Below are 8,256 nucleotides of genomic sequence, written 5' to 3'. Positions count from 1 at the left end.
TCTTTCAGACCAAAAATAATCAGTTAAGTCGGAGGTGTGGACAAAAACACGTGGCTCACAGGACAAAGGCACATGGCTCACAGGACAAAGGCATGTGGCTCACAGGACAAAGGCCCGTGGCTCACAGGACAAAGGCCCGTGGCTCACAGGACAAAGGCACGTGGCTCACAGGAGGCGCATGAGAAGGAGCCGAGAAAAGGCAGAACAAAGGTGCATCCGAGTGAGCGTGACCGACTCCTTGCCCCAATATCCTGACGGATCTTATTTGTCTTAAAACTATAAGAGCAGTAGTGGTGTTCTGTGAAAATCATCACGGTCTCAGAAAACATTAAAACGTGACGACAGCACGTTTCTAGTGTTTTGGTAACAAAACATATACCGATGTTTCGACTCAACGAAAAACTCGAGATTTAATTTTTCACTTGACGTCAATCAATTATCCCTTTTGGTACAAATGCAACTAGATATTTGTGTCGCCACGAGTCAATAGCAGTTTTTCTATAAAGTGTAGCGAATATGTTTTCTTATTAATTTTCTTGATTTTCTATTATAAATGATATTTCGAATTTGTCAGATGTATTGATCTAAAAACTGCTCTCGTCTGAGTTACTTTGCCGGACTTATAAAAGCTTTTCATTCTAATCACTGTTAATATACTTAATTAAATGTATTTGTACCTTTAAAAATGAGACTTCATTGCTAAATATTCAGAAATAACTAATTTTCATAACAACTCATGGAAAGTTTAAACGATTTCTCTAAGAATAAATGAGTACAATTTGTATCAAATTGGAATACATCATGCCACCTTTAACCTGCAACAAAATTCAATCAAGGAAAATGAGTCAATAACAAATCAAAGAATTATCCATTTAGATGAGAGGACTCGGTGCCTAATTTTAGTAGCCAGTATTGCATTTCTATTGTAAACTATTAATAATGTTAGTACAAATGTTGAAATTCAATGCTTGGGTTTTTTTGATTCTACCAAGAAAGTGATAAATTCAGAATTATCCCATTCTACAAAGAGAAGGCCTAAGGGAAAGCTGAAATTCAAACATTTTTGCTCAAGTATAGCTTACAAATCTGTTCAAATACCCATTTCTTGCGTTCTCATCAAAGTCTCAACTGCACCATATGCTCGAAATAGCTTGAAGTTCATGAATCATCCCTGAGTGCATGGCACAGAATACCTATGATATTAGACTATAGGTAACCTAGTCAAAGAGCAAGAGATGCACGCTGCTGCCCCAAGCCGAGGTCAAGTTCACTGGGGAAGGGCAACACGCAGTCCACTGTTCCTCGTGATACGTGGCTTCCAGCAGAGCTGTTTGCAGGAAGAACACGCGCTAGCTCTGTGCTGTGCTCAGGGCAGCACTGGGCACACGTGGCTGCTGAGTCCTCGAAAATGATGAGGGTGACGGCAGAATTTCAGTTATTAATTTCAGTTATTATTAGTTAATTTACATTTAAATATCCACATGTGGCTAGTAACTGTCCAGAGAGGACAATCACGACACAGTCTAGGTTTTGACCTCACATGCCTTGAGGACTATGTTTTCACACTACCTTTCCTTAGTCAGCTGACACCTGTCTGTGCACCGTCACACACACACACACACACACTCTCTCTCTCTGACATCACATTATTTATCCTAATAGAACGTATTGTTATATTTTAAAGTCTATACTGACCACCCCATCATACTCTACTAAAAATGGCTTTTATATTTCAAGAGTCCATAAAGGCTTTAAATTTTTTTAAAAAAAAAACTACAAATACAACCTTCTGGTTTAAATTATAAGAGCTTTTGCAGCCTGCCTGGGCTTAGTACAAAGGACCTATGAGGTCTGAGTTTCACAAACTTGATTCCCTTAAAAAGTCCTTGCTTGGAATGCTTAGGAAGTCTTCGTGTCCTGGCACGTTACTGTCACACTTCAGTTTGAAGACAGTGCTCGGTGCCCTCCAGGACAGTCCCCGTGTGAGACGCCTCCTTCGGACGCCAGCACTGTGTCCTCTCTGAGGAACAGGAGTAGGACTGTCCTGTGGCTGTGACCCCTACAACGGATCAGGTCCCTCTCGTGGTTGGGTCGCTAGGGTCAGAACCAAATGGAAAGGCCATCGTTAAGAAAGTCTTTCTTACTTTCTCCCCTTTCATCCTGTAGCTCATCTATATTTTTCCCGATTCTTATACCTACTATGGTCAACTTCCTCTTAACTGCACAAATAGAATGAAAATATCACAAATAGCCCCATTGTCATGATGTGGTAAATTCTTGGTTTTTCAGGATGGATCACTCACGGTAAAGGCACAGGAGTGGAGAAGGTGGGCTTGGGCACCCCCAACCCTCCCCAGCACACCAGACCGCATTAACTCTTTCCCCCGCCTGAGGTGACCTTTGCTAACCACTGCTGCTGAATCAGAGAATGCCGTCTCGCATTTTTCCTGGGACATAGTGATGACTCATTTGCAAATAGATGCACCTAGATGACTTAGTTTGAGTACGATTCTTTTTTGTTCCATTGTGAGTGCATGTACTAATAATAGCCACCTCAAACATTTTCAAATTAAGCCGAATGGAAACAAAGCACAGATGAGAGAGAGAATAAAAAATTAATCGGCGTACCCAGTTAAGGAACATCTTTTCTCATAAGGATACATGTAGAATCATAGTGTTTCAGAGCATAAGGAACCACAATGCCACCCGCGTTCACCACCTCCCCTATTCAGGGGCTATGTTTTAGCTGTGACCCTACACTTCCACATGACAATGACAGTAAAATACATATTACTGAGGCCAAAACGACCAGCAGAACAGCCCGAAAGCCGGAAACCGTCAAATCCCATCAGCGGTGGATGTACGGTAGGTACATTGTTGACAAAGCAGTTAAAACTATAACAAAGAAGCAGAAGGAAAAAAGGAACAAATAAAACAGAGAAAAAGGTAAGAATCACAACTACTTTGAAGCGCAAAAAATGATTTCGAATGTGTATCCAACACTGATAATGATGGCGATGATGAATCCCACCCCCAACCCCGAGAGGATGCGGGTTAGCAGACAACTAGTTAGCAATAAGTACAACGGGGCCGGTCTGTTCACTTAGAGAAGAGGCTTAAATTCGCCGTGCGGCAAAGCGAGCTTTACTGCCTTTCATTATTTATTGATTTTTCTGCTTTCGGCTTTTTATACCACTTAGCTAGTACATGGTTAATTATTTTCCGATGGCTTAGGAACACATGATGATTTATTTTCAAAGAATGCTGACGTATGGTGTGTGTCTAAAGTATAATGTCTTTCGAGTTGATAAAGGAGCATATTTATTCAAAGGTCTAGAGGTTTATAGTCACTCAGCTCCTAATTACCCCACGAACAGATCTTGCGCAATGCGCATTTTTAATCTATCACCGCTGAGGCTACAGTATAAAACAGTTCAAACTACTTATTTGGCTTTGAACTACATGTTGAAATGACTTTAAGATAAAAAGAAGAAGAACACTCCAATAATATCAAGAAAGCGCAATGCCGCTTCCTAGACGGTCCTGTCAAAGCTATCGGTTTCGTGTGTCTGCTTTTCGTGACTTCCCTTTCAGGTGTGAGTGTGCTAACCCAAGCTTGCCACTCACATTACTGGAAAAACACGGAAAGCACTATTTGTGGCTAATGATTCATCACTGAGATTTAGAGCACTCACCAGGTTCCAGAAACTGAGCTCGAAAATCCACGTATGGAACCCAGCGGGTCTGATTTACCCGGTGCTGACGATATATGTGAGTGCTCTCCTCAAAGAGCATTAGTCATACTTTTCATCTTTGGAAGCTACTCTTTTTTTGATCCGGTGTATACAATCGATTCTTGTCATATACAAAACGTCTCTTAACTAACATCATTTCTATAAAATAACATCGAATCCAAGGGCATCTGGCCAGCGTTATAACATATATCTGATCCTGATTTTAGCAAACATCTAATGCCTCTCCACGGAGAAAGATGGTCCATGTCTCCCCGTTGTTGGGCTTAGCATTTGATTCGTTTTTGCCCAGTCAAACGCGAGCGGGTGTTACGAGCATCACACCTGGCCACTGAGAGAACCTTCCCGATGAAGTTGTTGGGAAGAAGGGGGTTGGCCTGCTGGATCACGAATGCAACTTGGTTCTCTGAGGGCAAAACTCAGTGGGCTTAAGCTCTGTCACACTGCTTGTCACCGAATGTAGAAATCTTCGCAGCCTAGCTAATCGCAGCTCTTCCCCGTCATCGTCCCTCGTCTCGTTGAAAGCAGCGTCTCTGCCCCTCCTTGCTGTCCACAGCCCCACGAGTCTCCAGCGTAACGATCTCGCCCTCAGGCTAACGGCAGTTCTCACGTCCTCTCTGCCACATGGCAAGCCCCTTCAAGAAGGGGTGCCCACTGCTGTGGCCCCCATAACACCTGGCCCGGCACTTGGCACGAAGAACCTCTGCTGTAAACACGGGTTAAAGTGAACTAAAAGCCAGAGACTAATTCTCTGTGACACTGGCTGACGTCGTCAAATTTGTAGCTTTTGACTCCTTAACCCTTTAAGCAAATCTTGAGTATGGACACAGAGGCTATCCTAAAGCATAACTTAACCCCAGAAAGGTATCTAAACTAGTCGACACCCCATAAATAGAAAGTGGAATGGCGGTTGCCAGGGCTTGGGGATGGGAGAAATGGGGAGAGTTTCTCAACGGGTGGAGAGTTTCGGTTTTGCAAGAAGAAATTGATTCTAAATTAGGTCACGTGGTTCTGGGTAACCGCGCTGTCTCACCCTACCAGCAAGTGAGAGAAAAGACCAAAAGCCTTTCATTTAGAAGCCAGATGTCGGCCGTGAATATTGAGAAGAAACTCAATCAGAATAGTAGGTTAGAGGCTCCTAACTGGGCAACTCAGGAGTCTGGCTTCTACTGAAGAACTGTAAAGAAAAGATGAAAAAATTATAAAAGAAAATGAAATAATAAAACCATTATAGAAAGGGTGACATACATTTTAGAAACAATTAACCTATTGAGTAAATTTTGGAGAATTTGAATAAAATTGGCTGTGTTTCATTTTCTCGTGGGAAAAAAAAAAACAAAAAACAAACCTGAGTCCTGAGTCTACAGATATAAAAGCACTTAACACCGCTGAACTGTCCACTTATAAACATTTAAAATGTAAATGTCCTGTTTTTAAGACTTTTTTTTAAAAGTGGTTGTTTTGTAAAGCTCCACCACTGAAATGAATGTCGGGAAAGTTCGACTCTCTTTCGAGTCCTGCTAACGTGCCTTTTCACGGACTATTCAGTTAGTCGCCAGGCCTGTTTCCTCATCTGTAGGTTGTCAGAGTCGGATGGAAAAACCTCACCACCCCAGGCAAGGATGGCGAGCCAGCTTTCAGCATATGTGTCAACACGGTGTTGAGTTACCATCAGCTGGTCACGCAGCTCAATCGAGAGGCAGAATTCTTACAGCATTGAATCTATAGACCGATTAGAAGAGACTTCACACTATCGATATTGAGTGTTCTGATCAATAAATATGGTATATTTTTCCATGTGTTAAGTGGTCTTTGTTCTCTTCCAGTAAAATCTTACAGATTTCAAAGTAAAGGTCTTGCATATATTTGTTCGATTTATTTGTATTTTTGTTTCTTGTGGGATGTAACTGGAAATTGATGAATACTTTTATTTCATTTTTTTTTTAATTCTCCCTGGCTTCGCCTGTAGAAATACAATCGTTTTTGCATGTGGAGTACGTATTCTGTGACCTTACTAAACTCGCTCATCATTTCCAGTAGCTATTTCATGGAATATTCAGTTTTCTACACACGGGGTCGTGCAGTCTCCAGGTCGGTGGAGCTGCATTTCTTCCGTCCAACCTCCCTGTCTCGTCTCTTTCTCCTGCCTGTTGCACTTGCTAGGGATTCCAGCGCGATGTCAAAAGCAGTGGAGGACGTCAATGCCCTGTCCTTACCCAGGGGCCAGCCAGTGCTGGACTCTTCAGCGTGGTGTTGGCTCGGGGGTTCTGCTTCAAGCCATTGATTACGCTAGGAATTCCCCTCCTATTCCTATTTTGCCGAATGGGCATTTAACCTTGTCGGATGCATTTACTGCATCTTTTGAGATGATCACAGGTTTTATTTTCAGTCTGTAGATGTTAGTTTGGTTTTAGTGAAAGTCTTGAATCTTATTAATGTTTTCCGCAGTTCTTAGCCATTATTCTTCTACGATTCTCTCTGATCATTTCTATTCACTCTTATTTTCTTCTGAGATTTTAAGCGCATATGTGAGATTTCTTAATATGGTCCCATGTGTCGCTAAGCTTTTGTTATCTGCACACTCGCACCCACCCCGTACTCAGAGGCACCCACAGTTTTTATCTCTGTCTTTTTTCCTTGTCAGGTCTATTGTCATAATAACTCCTATCGATGTATCTTCCAGTTTGGTAATTACACGTTTCCTATTGTTATTTACTATTGCGCCCCACTGCTGAATATTTTTATTTCAGTTATTATAGTTTTCATCTCCATTACTCTGTTGAGAGTCGTATTCTCTTTATTGATATCATATTTTCTTTTAATTCTTTAGACATATTTTTCTTTAATTCTTTGAATTGTACACATATATTTATAAAATTGTTGCTTTGAACTCGTCACTTGCTGAATCCTACATCACACCATTCTGTTGGTTTCTGTGGATGGCTGTTTTCCTATATTCGGAAACAATTTTCAGTTTCCTGGAATGTCCGATAATTTTTGGTTGAAATTCGGCATTGCACTTTGGAGAAAACGTGCTGTAGAGACTCTATATCTCGATGTTTTCTTCTGACGTTTTTGGTGTTGTCCTACGGGGTTAAGTTCTCTCTCCGGGATGGTCCTGCAAACGTTTTCTCTCCCTACCTCTTTTCTTCATGTGTGACCTCACGAGTGCTTTGTGGCCGTCGGCTCGTCTGTTTGGCACGCACTCCGTTAGTCTCGGCTGCGCACGATTGGGCGGTGTAGTCAAGAACGTGGGCTGAGATGATCCACCTTCTCTCTCCGTCAGCCTTGCACTCCAGGCTCTAATGTTTTCAGCCAGCTGCCCGAGGTAGGCAGAGGTGGGAAGTCTGTTCCATTTTAAAAAGCAGAAAAATTACAGATATTGGCCTCGTGGGTCTTTTGAGACCTCGCTCCTCTGTGCTCCCTAGATTATTTCTGGGGACTCCCTATGCAAGTTTGTCCAGCTGCCGGCTGGGGATCTGAGCAGCGCTGCTGTGAGAGTTTGTGCCTTGGTCCTTCTGCAGCTCCGTCAGCCACTATGTGCCCTTCACACTCAGAGGCTCTTCAGCCCCCGACACTGCCTGGGACCCTCGGCGCGGTAAGGCTCTGCCGCGCTCACAGCCATGATGGGGGCGGGGGGACTCTCGGTTGTTACCCCTGCCAGGTGTGGTGCTTGGAGAACAAATTTCTGATGACTTCTGCTTCTTTGGGGCCCTTGTCTTTTCTCTAAACAGTTGCTTTATAAAATCTATTTCTTAATCATTTTATCCATAGCAGAATTTGTACGATCACTACATTTCATAATCACTTACAAACATCCACATCCCTGTATTAACCAGAAAAAACAGTGCTATCTTATGAAGCTGTTCGTTTGAATACCAAATGTAGAGCTATCAAGTCATTCTACATCAGTGTTTGTGGCAAGGAAGACAACTATTTGTCCTCATATCCAATAATGTGGCAGAGGACACGACATCTGAAAAAGTAGCTGGGTCATGGTACTGGTCCGTCCGCTTCGGTGACTGGTCACCTTCTATTTAAATGGCAGCCGGAGAATCTCCACGAGCAGTTGTGCGGCCACACGCGCGTGGCCACCTGAACGTGATCTCTTGTTTCCCTCAACAAGGAGGCGCTGAGGACTTTCCCGGATCTGAAGTCCGGTTTCCCTCGGAGGAGCCGCTCCGTCGTCAAGCCCTTTCTCCCTCCTCGTTTCGCTCAAATGGTCGCGGGACCCGGGCCGCTCTTCTGGGGCTTTGCCTCGCCACGTCCTCAGCTGGACACCCAGCTGAGTCGCTGGCGAGTCCCACCTTCCACGAAGCGTGACAGGGAACACGACAGGCCCGGCCTTTGCCAGGTCACGACAAAACCCGCCCTGCTCTGCTTCCCAGCACGCGCCTCGTCTTCCGGAGACGCAGCAGAACAGCAGTGGCCGCCCAGACTGTCGCCCCCACGCCGCTCACGACCACGGAGGAACGCTCTGGAAGGCAGAAGCCCCTCTCCTGAG

The sequence above is a fragment of the Pteropus vampyrus genome, unplaced genomic scaffold, assembly GCF_000151845.1.
Source record: "Pteropus vampyrus isolate Shadow unplaced genomic scaffold, Pvam_2.0 Scaffold475, whole genome shotgun sequence".
Lineage (NCBI taxonomy): Eukaryota > Metazoa > Chordata > Mammalia > Chiroptera > Pteropodidae > Pteropus > Pteropus vampyrus.
The sequence above is the reverse complement of the archived record's forward strand: the minus strand, read 5'-3'. Positions refer to the sequence as shown.